This window comes from Diplotaxodon limnothrissa, linkage group LG15 (genome assembly GCF_057381915.1).
Source record: "Diplotaxodon limnothrissa isolate DT_005_m linkage group LG15, D_limnothrissa_male_GT1.1, whole genome shotgun sequence".
NCBI classification, from domain to species: domain Eukaryota; kingdom Metazoa; phylum Chordata; class Actinopteri; order Cichliformes; family Cichlidae; genus Diplotaxodon; species Diplotaxodon limnothrissa.
Window position 1 is genome coordinate 44,014,073 of NC_140610.1, and position 12,750 is coordinate 44,026,822.

General features: G+C 37.7%; 1 long non-coding RNA gene and 1 pseudogene across 1 annotated transcript; both read left to right on the forward strand.

Moving 5' to 3' along the window:
- The first annotated feature begins 8,038 nt into the window (after positions 1-8,038).
- LOC146618097 (cytochrome P450 2K1-like) lies at positions 8,039-8,716 on the forward strand (annotated as a pseudogene).
- Positions 8,717-8,888: 172 nt separating this feature from the next.
- On the forward strand, positions 8,889-9,558 carry LOC146618098 (uncharacterized). The gene is made up of 3 exons (XR_014906872.1): positions 8,889-8,903; positions 9,268-9,410; positions 9,488-9,558. It is a non-coding gene; the product is annotated as an uncharacterized LOC146618098 (long non-coding RNA).
- Positions 9,559-12,750: the final 3,192 nt, after the last annotated feature.

A 12,750-nucleotide genomic window follows, 5' to 3' on the forward strand; every position in this document is an offset into this window, starting at 1 on the left:
TTTGGCAGACTGCTTTTGGAAACAGTGGAAAAGTGAATATCTTTCAACACTACAGCAAAGGAGAAAATGGACTGATGATAAAACAAACATAAAAGTTGGTGATGTTGTGTTATTGAAAGATGCTCTCGCACACAGAAATGACTGGTCCATGGGAAAAGTTGTAAGAACATTTGAGAGCAAGGACAATAAGGTTCGAAAAGCAGAAGTAAAGACTGTGAAGGATGGAAATGAATAAGTGTTTTTGAGACCCATCGCTGATATGGTTTTGCTTTTATCAAGTGATATATATAAGTGTTTGAAATAGCCCTAAACTGTTCAAAATGTTTATTAGAAAAGTTTGTTGTAATGGCACAATTATATTGTACCAGGCGAGGAGTGTTCTGCCTTTTATAACTTAAATTGGATATTATAGTTGTAAACTGCCCTAGAGCTCCCTCTAGTGGCTGCTTTGTAATATGGGTTTGGTTACTTTGGGAAGGGAAAAAATGAGAACGTGAAGAAGAAATAAAAGATGGCGGAAAGTGATACCGTAATGTTCTAAGCTGATACGGACCTTAAAATGTTGTTTCCTTGGACAAGATATGTTTGTATGTATGAGTGTCGTGTTGTGGAAGTTTTCTATTTAAATAAAGCCTGCAGATGAGCGGTGAGCGGCAGCTAACATTTTTTAATCCAAACACACAAAGAACATACAACCAAGCTTGATGGAGAGCCTACATGACCACGGGGCAGGGTCAGCAGAGTCTCACTGAGCCTAGCATGGCTCTTAGTTAAATACCTTCTCCAGGAACAAAAGGCAGTACACAGCTGTTTCACACCTTAAGGTTCACACTCCCTTGCTACTTCCCAGAGTCCTCGAAGAGACAAAAGACTGGTCCTCTGGAGTTCCTGTTTCCCCCAACATCCTTACTACACCCCCTACCATTTGTCTTAAGTATGAGTGTCAGACATGTTAAAATCCAGTGGCACCAAGGCATTACAATAATGTGATTAATAGATAAGTGAAAGAAATTCCTATACAGTCGATAAAATAATTATTATCTTTTGTTTTGTGTAAAAATGGTACGATAATTTGTACATTTGAAAGTTTTATCTTGTTAGCTTGCAGTAAGAGTGTAACAAGCTAGTTTACAATGTTAGTTAGCTAATACAGTATTTTGTACTTTCAGTTTTACGATGGTCATAGAGAAGGCAATGGTCAGAGGCCATTCTTCAATAAGTCAGCGCAAAAAGGAAAATAAGTCTGGTTATTGGAGCATCATTATCTCGCTGTCTAGCTGGTGAAACTAAGAGACTCAGGGCGAGGACAGCATAATATCATTCACCACTTTAATAGCAGCAGTTATTGTGTTGTGTTGTTTTCTGAATCTTGACTAATGTTGGAAAAGAAAAAAAAAGGATTGTAAAAAAATATTGTAGTTGTTCACTACTAAACTAAGCTAATTTAGATATGGCGCTATAGTTATTACAGTTTTTTCTGATTGCTTAATAGGGCTGAACGATTATGGAAAATAATCTAATTGCGATTTTTTGCCCCAATATTGCGATTGCGATGCGATATGCGATTATTTTTTAAGGTCTTTGTCTTCTGTATTATTAAACAAAGACAAGCAATACATCATATAGTATGGCCAATACTATATTACATTAATTTTAAACTGTTCTTTCCTGGAAGACAGACCTCTGTTATGATGACATGAGGTGATGCATGAATTGATGACTGACATTTTTATTTAACTTCTTCAATCACAACAGTATATTTGAACATACACAATAGTTTATTTTTAGCTTACAAACATCTGAGCATAAAGTGCTGACAAGGAACCCTGGTGTAAACATTAAAATGAAAGTCAGTACAATGTGCAGATTGCAGAAATATACATAAAAAAAATCAGTGGCTTTACCACACTCAGTTTTTCGACATCTGTGAACTACTAGACAGTCATTAAATTAAAAAATAATATTAAATAAATAAAACTAATAAATAAAAAATACACACATCTTACTGATCTCTGCAGTCAGTAACATTACACATAAAGTGCAAACATAATAGCAATTGTATAAACACACACACAAACACGCCTTTAAAATTTAAAGGCGTGAAATTGGACGGTCTAGTTCTGATTAGCGTCACCGCTGTCTCGGTGGAGTTTAATAAACTCGGCCGTCTGCTTCTTGCTATCTAAAATATAACCAGACACTGGTGTAAATTCTCGACTGTCTCATACTTCTGTTTAATAAGTTTTCTGTTTGACGTTTAGTCAGCTGTGTGAAAACCAAGGAGGAACCCACCCGGGGGATTAATAAAGTTTTATTTTATCTAATCTAATAACTTTAATCTCAGCCAAACCGATTTACTCACGAACAAACAAAACACTGAAAAAAGCCCAACAATAACATTTTTAGGTTGTCTAAGTGACTTATATATTACGTTTAACCCGAGCAGCGAAACTCCGCAGTGATCTGAAAATGATGTGCCGGGAGTTGTGCCGTTCTCGGCCGCATCAGTAACCCTCGAGCTCCCGGCTAGCTGTCGAGCTGGTGGGTAGCAGACGCCTCTGAAAACGTCGAAGCACTTTTGCAAATATGGGATATCTTGATAAACCGAGCAGATATTTGATGTTTACACAACTACTTTCTCGCCTGAAAATATGTTAAAAGTTTATTTTGTGACCCTGAAAGATTAGTATGAGTAATTTTAAAACTTAGTAGCGGCCGCCATTGCTGGAAACTGGAGTTTGGCTGGGCCGCGCTATGAATTCTGGGATATGGTAGTAATTTGGACAGCCTTCGGCGCGTCGCTGTGACGTAATCGGTCTACAAATGCGGCCTCAGGAGGATGCAGCCCATGAATTTGGACATGTCCAGAGTATAATCGCAGCCTTTGCGGTTAGAAAATTGCACTTGATCATGTCGCGATATTATCGCAAATGCGATATATCGTTCAGCCCTATTGCTTAAGCACATTTTTTGTAACTATTGGCTAATTTTGCAAAACTCTTCACACAAATAAGAAAACCTGTCACCCAATAATCAAAACATTGTAGTTCTCTTGCAAAAGCAAACACACCTAGATTAACTCTTCACACCTTCGTAAAAGTGGTGTTTCCGTATCAAACAGTACACACAAGCCATCATCTACTAAGCACACAATGCGCCAACTGCACACTGATGGTATGAATACAAAACACATCTGGCTTTTGCTTTCTCTGTGCACAAGGTAGGCTATGTCAGTTTGAGCTACTTCTGTCATAGATCCATAAGCATAGAGGGATCCAAACTTCAAGTACTGGTGTTTATTCACACACATCAAAACAAACACAAGTGTTTATTTCCAAGTATAGGATTATTTGCAATCGCCATAATGACTATATGGGTTACTTGGTCTGCAGTGAACATGCTTCCTCTGCCCCCAGCATCTGGTCATCTAGCAATTCTGTAAAGTAACAATTTCCGTATTTTTACATCAATGGTATTGGTGTGTTTCTCATTGGCATATGGCAGTGCTACAAATCTTTGTGCGAAGTGACTGTACTAACCGATTCTCATTTCAAGATGTCCCTATGGTACTTGCTACAGTGTAGCGGCTCGAGTTAGGCTGGACCCGTTGGCCAGCTACCCTCAGGGTCATTCCACGGTTGATTACATGGTCCACTATTGTAGCTCTGATGTCATCAGCAATTCTATTTCTTACTCTTCCTACCCTTCCTCTCCCCCCTCCTCATCTTCCTCTCCCCCCTCCTCGTCTTCCTCTTGCTCCTCCTTGTCCTTGTTGTCCTCTTCATCCTACTTCTTCACCTCCACATCCTCTTCCTCGGCCTCCTCTACTTCTCACTCTTTCTGCTCCCTCCATTGTACTCCGCACACACAGCTTACCTGTATTATAGTGCTTAGGCTGATTGCAAAGTGAACTAATTATCTAAAAAAGTTTTCCCATGTGAAAGTGTGCCAGACAGTTGGCAAATTAGTGTTAATGATAGCCATACATGTGTATACTTTTGCTAGGAGTGTGTTGGAAATTTGGTAATTGAGTGTTGTGCAGTGAATTGTGCCTACAGTTTTGCAAAGTGTGTGTTACAAAATTGCAAACTGAGTGCAAAGCAGTTTTTGTGCTTTTAGTTTTGCAAACTCAGTGAGTGGTTTTGCTATAAGTCTGAATAGTTTTAGAGATTGTGCTACAGGAATCACAGTTAGGGTTTAAGCATTCAGAAAAAACTGTAATTGATTTATTTGTTCTGTATGACTGGTTTATTTCCCTGTACTCTCACCTCCCAAAGAGCTCGGGGGCTAGAAAAAAATCAATCTGTAATGCTTCAAAATTCTGTTAAGACAAAATGCTTCATTGTTCTTGTGCTTATTTTATCTGGAAATGTACAACCTAACCCTGATCCAGATTGCAAATGTTTGAGTACTCCCTTTGATTTTAAAGCTAGATATTATTCATTTAAATGTTAGAAGTCTTCTTCCTAAAAATAATTTTAAAAAATTGGGAGAAAGCATTGGATACTGATATTCTTTTGTTATCTGACACCTGGGCTAATAAATCAATTACTGACGAAGATATTGCAGCAAAGCATTACAACCTTTATCGTTGTGAATGCCCAAAGTAAGGTGGTGGTGTTGCAATTTATGTTAAAAACAGATTCCACAGTACTTTTCAATCATCAGTGTCTGTTTGAGAGGAATTTGAATTTCTTGCCCTCAAGCTCCAACTTTTCAAGGGCCATTTAATTAGTATTGTAGATTCTTATAGATCCGTCTCGGCAAATAATGAGGCTTTAATTTAGTGATAAATTGTCTATTTTAGTGTAGATTCTAATGAAATCTTAATTTTAAATGGGAGTGGTTGTCTTCTGCATCAGACAGCTTTACAGTTTTTTCTGAATGCTTAAACCCTAACTGTGATTCCTGTAGCACAATCTCTAAAACTATTCAGACTTATAGCAAAACCACTCACTGAGTTTGCAAAACTAAAAGCACAAAAACTGCTTTGCACTCAGTTTGCAATTTTGTAACACACACTTTGCAAAACTGTAGGCACAATTCACTGCACAACACTCAATTACCAAATTTCCAACACACTCCTAGCAAAAGTATACACATGTATGGCTATCATTAACACTAATTTGCCAACTGTCTGGCACACTTTCACATGTGAAAACTTTTTTAGATAATTCGTTCACTTTGCAATCTGCCTAAGCACTATAATACAGGTAAGCTGTGTGTGCGGAGTACAATGGAGGGAGCAGAAAGAGTGAGAAGAAGAGGAGGCCGAGGAAGAGGACGTGGAGGTGAAGAAGTAGGATGAAGAGGACGACAAGGACAAGGAGGAGCAAGAGGAAGATGAGGAGGGGGGAGAGGAAAATGAGGAGGGGGGAGAGGAAGGGTAGGAAGAGTAAGAAATAGAATTACTGATGACATCAGAGCTACAATAGTGGACCATGTAATCAACCGTGGAGTGACCCTGAGGGTAGCTGGCCAACAGCCTAACTCGAGCCGCTACACTGTAGCAAGTACCATAAGGACATCTTGAAATGAGAATCGGTTAGTACAGTCACTTCGCACAAAGATTTGTAGCACTGCCATATGCCAATGAGAAACACACCAATACCATTGATGTAAAAATACTGAAATTGTTACTTTACAGAATTGCTAGATGACCAGATGCTGGGGGCAGAGGAAGCATGTTCACTGCAGACCAAGTAACCCATATAGTCATTATGGCGATTGCAAATAATCCTATACTTGGAAATGAACACTTGTGTTTGTTTTGATGTGTTTGAATAAACACCAGTACTTGAAGTTTGGATCCCTCTATGCTTATGGATCTATGACAGAAGTAGCTCAAACTGACATAGCCTACCTTGTGCACAGAGAAAGCAAAAGCCAGATGTGTTTTGTATTCATACCATCAGTGTGCAGTTGGCGCATTGTGTGCTTAGTAGATGATGGCTTGTGTGTACTGTTTGATACGGAAACACCACTTTTACGAAGGTGTGAAGAGTTAGTCTAGCTGTGTTCGCTTTTGCAAGAGAACTACAATGTTTTGATGATTGGATGACAGGTTTTCTTATTTGTGTGAAGAGTTTTGCAAAATTAGCCAATAGTTACAAAAAATGTGCTTAAGCAATCAGAAAAAACTGTAAATCAGACTGTGGCAGAGGTGTGGTCTTTGACTTCGCTGCAGGGGAGGGGTGGTGCAGCAGGCTCAAGGGGCAGTGCCAGAGAGGCTGGTGGACAACTGTATGTTATTGTGTAATCACATCTCACCCCTTTTACAGTGACGCTGGGACCCGGAGTGAGGTACTGATGTCAGCTAGGAAGCTCGGCAGCTGTGGTCGTGACAACAATGCAAGTCAAAAAATGCTCTTGTTGCTAATAAAAATCATTACACACTGTGCCAAGCTGTCTAGACTCGTGACTGGGGTTACACAGATAACATGAGTTTGAAAAACTTCTAAAAGCTATAAGATCCGATTTTGTGCCCTTTGAGATGACTAAAAAAATATTGCTCATCTTGCTCTCCAGACTGTTCTGTAACAGCAATCTGGCGAGGAAAGAGCAGCTAACTGGTCCAGTGGGAATGTGGTGTGGCGGTTAGCTGGATAACTCGAAGCCAGTCAGTTAAGTTGATCAACAGACCTTTATTTGACATTAGCAACATAAGACCATACAAGCCAGGTCTCCACGGCTCTACTCCGTCCGTACATACATGTGAGGGGATAGGTAGTCGCTGGCACCAGCCTGTTACAATGGCAAGGTCTCTCTCGGAACAGACACACTAGCAGCATGTAATGGTTGCCACACTATACTCACACACACTAGGAGGACTCTCCCAACGATTACAATAGTAGGGCAACCCCTCCTAGTGGTGCTGTAACACAGTAAGGGTTGTTACAGTTCATGCACCTCAGATGGACAGAGAGCTGCCAATAAAGTCAATAAAACACAGAGCTGCTGAGAATAACGTGCGGATAGACATGTAGCATGAAGAAAATACCTGTGAAATCTACTCTAGTGCATTTACAAAGCTACTAAATTGCTACTTTTAAAAATGTACTTAAATGTTTTCAGAGTTTTAGAAATTTTTCATTTTATGCCTGGTTTGCGATGAGATGAAACAAGACTCAAATGCAGTAAAATAATTTTCAGTGAAAAATTTTCAACAACGATGATCTGAAAACTACTGGCAGCCACCAATGTTACCCCTCAACCTCTTAGTAGGCACACCTCTGGTATCAATTTTATAATCCTACGTCACCTCATTCTTGAGTTGTTGCATTCAAAAGATTTTAAGAAAAACTCTGACTTTTCTTTTCAACCTTGAAGTCGAGGTCACTGAGATTCAAACTCGTCCACGAATCTTAGGAGCTGATCCTATGATCTAAATTTCAAAATCCTATTGCATTTTGTTGAAAAGTAATTTTTTGACATCTACAAAATTTTCAGAAAACTCATCCAAGATTTATTGTACATACGGCTACGGTATTGAGTTCAAAATCTTCTTGAGTTATGGCTTTCATGATTTTTTCAGAAAACTTGACCTCTGAACTTTATGTCAAAGTCACTGACATTTACACTCACCTGAAATCTTTAGTAGCTACACCCATCGTATCAACTTGAAGCTCCTATGTTGCCTTGTTTTCAAGTAAACACATTCACAAACTTAGGTGTCAATGTCACCTGCCTGAAATGTCACGCTGACATTTGAACCATCTGTCCCTCTTAAAGAACAACTAGTTATTTTTTTAAAGACATGCCCGTTTGTGTTTAAAGAACTAACAGATACAAATTAACTAAAAGACAGTGACACATTAATGGACATCTTGGGCTAAACTGATACAATGACAATAAACAACAGTCTAAGATGTAGAACACTAAGTGAATGTGTCAATCATCCCCTGTTTCCTAATCAGTTAGCACAGACCAAAGTACAGTAATATGAGTTAGGTTTTCTGAACCGTGTCTCATTCCTATTGTGTTCATCATAACCCCCAGTCATCGTGTCTTTCAGTTCAAACTCATCTGTGTTTAAGCCATGGAGATATTACATGTTTTCCTCGAGTCCATTTATTCAGTTGTTTTACTTGCAGCTCTGACAGTCTTTCTACTGTTCTATTTACATTCCTCCAACATTTTTCACACCCAAAAGGATGGAAAAGAGCCTCCTGGACCCACACCACTTCCTTTAATTGGGAACCTGCTGCAGCTGGACCTGAAGAGAATATATGTGACGTTAGTGAATGTTACAGGGTCATACTGTAATGTATGATAAGCATGGATGGGTTAAGGTGTTTTTTTGTTTGTAGTTATCCAAAAAATATGGATCAATTTTCACCATCTATCTGGGAACCAAAAAAGTAGTGTTCCTGTTAGGATACAACACAGTAAAGGAGGCACTTGTTGACTATGCTGAAGCATTTGGAGAAAGGGATCCAATACCAATTATGGATGAGCTATTTCGAGGACAGGGTGAGTAATTAAAAAGACAAGATTATGGCAAATACATTTCCTGTTGTGCATCATAATTTGAAAATATATATTGCCATGTGTATGTCATTGAAATTTGTTTTGATCAAATCAGGTATTGTATGGGCTAATGGTGAATCATGGAAAAAAGATGAGGCAGTTTACGATGATGAAGCTGAAGGACAAAATCATTGAGGAGTGTCATTACCTTTTGGAAGCTTTTAAACCCTTCAAAGGTAAAAGCTGATTAATGGCTGTGGAGAGAAAACAACTTCACTCCTTTAAATTTCGAGAAATTTAGTCAAAAAATAAAATTTCTCAAAGAAGTGATTTTTAACACCTTTTTCTGAATTTTAAAGGTTTTAAATGTCTTGAAGAATCTTAAAGAAGTTCCATCAGTTCAGGACCTCTTTAGGGGTCACTTCATTAAGAAGGTAAAATATATCAGAACACAAATGATGTGTTTATTGTATATTACAGCTTAACAAATGATCAGAGATTTGATTACTAAAACATCGTCACAGATGTGGAACAAAGCAGAGTGAGGGATTCTTCCTCTGATCAGTTAGTATGTGATTATCCAAATTATTATGAAAATCAATGTTTTATACACTCTTCAGTCTTCATCAATCAGTTATTTGCATTTTTAAGTTCTAAAAATGTTTTCATCCAAAACTTGTTTGTCCCAGATGCAATTTTACTTTTAAGTCGCATGTAAAAACAATATATGAGTTTTGTGTAATATTCTGTGAATATATATTAAAAAATGCAAGAAATAAAGGTTTGTGTATTCAACAGGGGACAGCTGTGTATCCTTTCCTGTTTTCTGTTCTGTCTGATGAGAGTAAATGGGAGAAACCGTACACTTTTTATCCGGAACACTTCCTGGACAAAGATGGAAAGTTTATCCAGCGTGATGCCTTCATGGTTTTTTTCTGCAGGTTTGTAATCAACTTCTTGTCAAGACCCAGTCTACTCACAGATATAATCTAGTATATTTTTTTGTTTTGTATTTCAGGTCGCAGGGTTTGTCCCGGAGCAAGGCTGGCCAGGATGGAAGTCTTCATCTTCTTCACCTTCCTTCTGCAGCACTTCCGAATTGCTCTGCCATCTGGGGTTTCAGATGATGAACTGCTTCTATCACCATCTGATAGCCTGATCCTTAACCCTTCAAATGTTAAACTGTGTGCTGTCCCCTTGTGAGACACAGTGGGCTGATGTAATTAATTCTAAACAAGAAATCATTTATATAAAAGAAGCTGCTAATGAAATAGGTAGAAGGGGTGGTGTTTCCTTGATTCTTCTTTAAGCAAGAAAAATCAGTTTGAGACTCCGAAAGAAACCTGCGGCACCACGAGGAGCTTTGTAAGGATATTTTTAATCTCCAGTGTTGTATTCATTTAATCAGGGTAATTCAGACATGCATCTGACTAGTGCATTCAGCATACCCACAATCTACAGATGATTCAGAAGATAGAAACCTCCGTTTGTTGTAAATACAATACTATGCATTTAGGCTTAACCCAAGTGTAGACAGTCAACTGACACACCAACATCTTCAGTTACACTGAAACAATCCATTCTAACTTTTGTCAGAGTCACACCTTTCCTTGACATTTTCCACTGAGGTTCAGAAAAAGTGTTTATGAAAAGATAAGATGGGATTTTCACTACTAATACAAACTAAACTGATCTCTTTCACAGTTTATTCCATTCATCTCATTCAAATTCTGTCCTTTGCATTGATGCAGTATAAACATTAATTCACACTTCACACTGAGTTTTCCTATTTTCTCTTCCAATGGTGATTGTGTATTTCTCCTGGCTCTCCTTACATTTTCCCTTCATGGCACGTAGCGGCCCCTCCCTGAGCCTGGTTCTGCTGAAGATTACTTCTTGTTAAAAGAACTTCTTTTTTTTCTTCCTACCTCTGCCAAGTGCTGCCTATAGTTCATCGTTTGATTGCTGAGGTTTTACTTCATATGTGCATGCTTTACTATGTGTCAGCATAGATTTACACTTCTGCAAATCTAAACTGTGTTATATCCAAACTTTGTTACATAATATATAAAAGGAGTTGGCAACATATAAATGCAGCTGTGTGAAACTGAATTGAGTATTGAATTGTTAACATTGTTCACCCAGAACAACGTGTGTTCTATCTTGATTTTGTGTTTACAGTTTGGTTCTGAACTTATTTTGCATATTGTAATGATTACTATTTCAGCATCAGATCAGTCAGATCTATACGGTCTCTTTATAAAATGTACTGATTAAATCTAGCGGAGCATATACTGTTAAAGATTTTATAATGAAATATATATGCTTGTTATTCCCTCTTCCACATTATTACAAAAAATATGACATGTATTCTCTGTAGACACAGGAAGAAGCCTCCAGAAGAACCAGGCTCTGCTGTGACTGGTTGGGCTCACGGGAAGAAGAGAGCCAGAGATTAATAATAACCAATAATTAAATACAGAGAGGTGTATCAACACATAATGAGTGGAAAAGGTGACTGAAGAAGAAATATTCAGTGCAGCAGCCTACACCTATTCCAACATAACAAAGGGAGGATTCAGGGTCACCTGATCCTGTTAGGATGCCTGGGTCGTCGACCCAGGGTTTTTGAGTTTTTGATATTATTTATACTTCCTAGTTTTTGGTTTCTTTGAGTTCCGTCTTATGGCTTATGTCTCTGTCGTCTTTAGTTGCTCTGTCTCCCCTATCACCTGCATCCCCTTGTCTAGTTCGCGTCTATGTGTATCTTAAGTTCCTATATCCCCGTGTTCAGTCAGTGTTTGTCTGCCCTGTTCCCACGTCTCTGTTCCCTTTGTAGTGCCTGCATGTGAGTCTGTGTCTTTGTTCAGTCTGTGTTATGTGTTTCCTGTTTTACTTTGAAGGTCTCTGTCTTTTCTCAGTGTGTTCAGTTTATGCTTCTTTGGTCTCGTCAGTTCTGATTTGCCCCAGCTGTGTTTCCCTCCTGTTACCCATTCCCTGATTGCTCCCTCTGTGTATTTAAGCCCTGTGTTTCTCTGTGTCCGTGTCGCGATCTACCGTTTTCTTAGCTGTGTGTTCTGTCATTTCTCTAGTTTAAGTTTGTTTTGAGTTTTTTTAGTTTTGTTATATTTTGAGTATTAAATTAAAGCCTTTTTTGAGTTCACGTCTGTCTCCGGAGTCTGCACCTTGGGTCCTATTCCTGCCTGCACACAGCCACACCTAACAGATCCAGCCCTAACTACATGCTTTGTCAAAAAGGAAAGTTGTAAGCCTAATCTTAAAAGCAGAGATAGTGTTTGCCTCCAAAATCAAATTGAAAGCTAGTTCCACAGAAGAGGAGCCTGAAAGATGAAGGCTTTGCCACCCATTCTAATTTTAAATACTCTAAGACCCACAAGAAGCCTGCAGTTTTAGAGTGAAGCGGTCTACTGGGTTATAAGATGAGGTGTTTAGATTGGGCCTGATTATTCAAGACCTTGTATGTGAAAATCATTGTTTTCAATATCTGTGTTTATTTGAAAAAAAAATGCTGAACATTAAAATGCTTTATTAAACTCAGAAAGAACATCATAACCAACAACACAAAACATTATTGATTAATATTTCTGATACATGAGAGATTGTGACTTCATGTACGAAAGTCACAGCATAAACCTGCGACAAAGTGAGATTAAATGGCAACTATGTGAATTAATCTTAAAAATAAAAAGATGCACCTGAAAGCATTTGCATATTGATTGTATATAACTGCATACTACTACTATTAAAAAATACAATATACTGCAATATAAGAAAGAAATTTTACAAATGTATACTTCATTAAGATTATGCTGGTCATAACTCTTGATGTCACAGTATTACAGCTATTACTATTACTGTATTTAATCTATTCGTAAATCTGAAAAATATAAAATAAATTAAAAAAACATTTTGGTTGATGTTTAAAAAAAGAATTAAGCACATTTTAATGTAAATGAAAATGTACTTTTAGATTGTTAATTAGATAAAACTAGACAAAAATAAATTATGAAGGTTATATAATGAATTTCAGGCATGATATTGAATATTACTAAATATTGAATAATATATACTACTGAAAATTAAATTTTACTAAGTAATACTACTAATACTTGTAACTATAACAAATAATTATGAATGCTTAAATATGAAAAAGGTCAGTGCAAATGTTAAGATGTGAATATGAAAAGCTAAAGACTGATTATCAAACGATATGTATGTATGGTATTTATGTAATGTAAGATAGGAAAAAAACACTGCAAA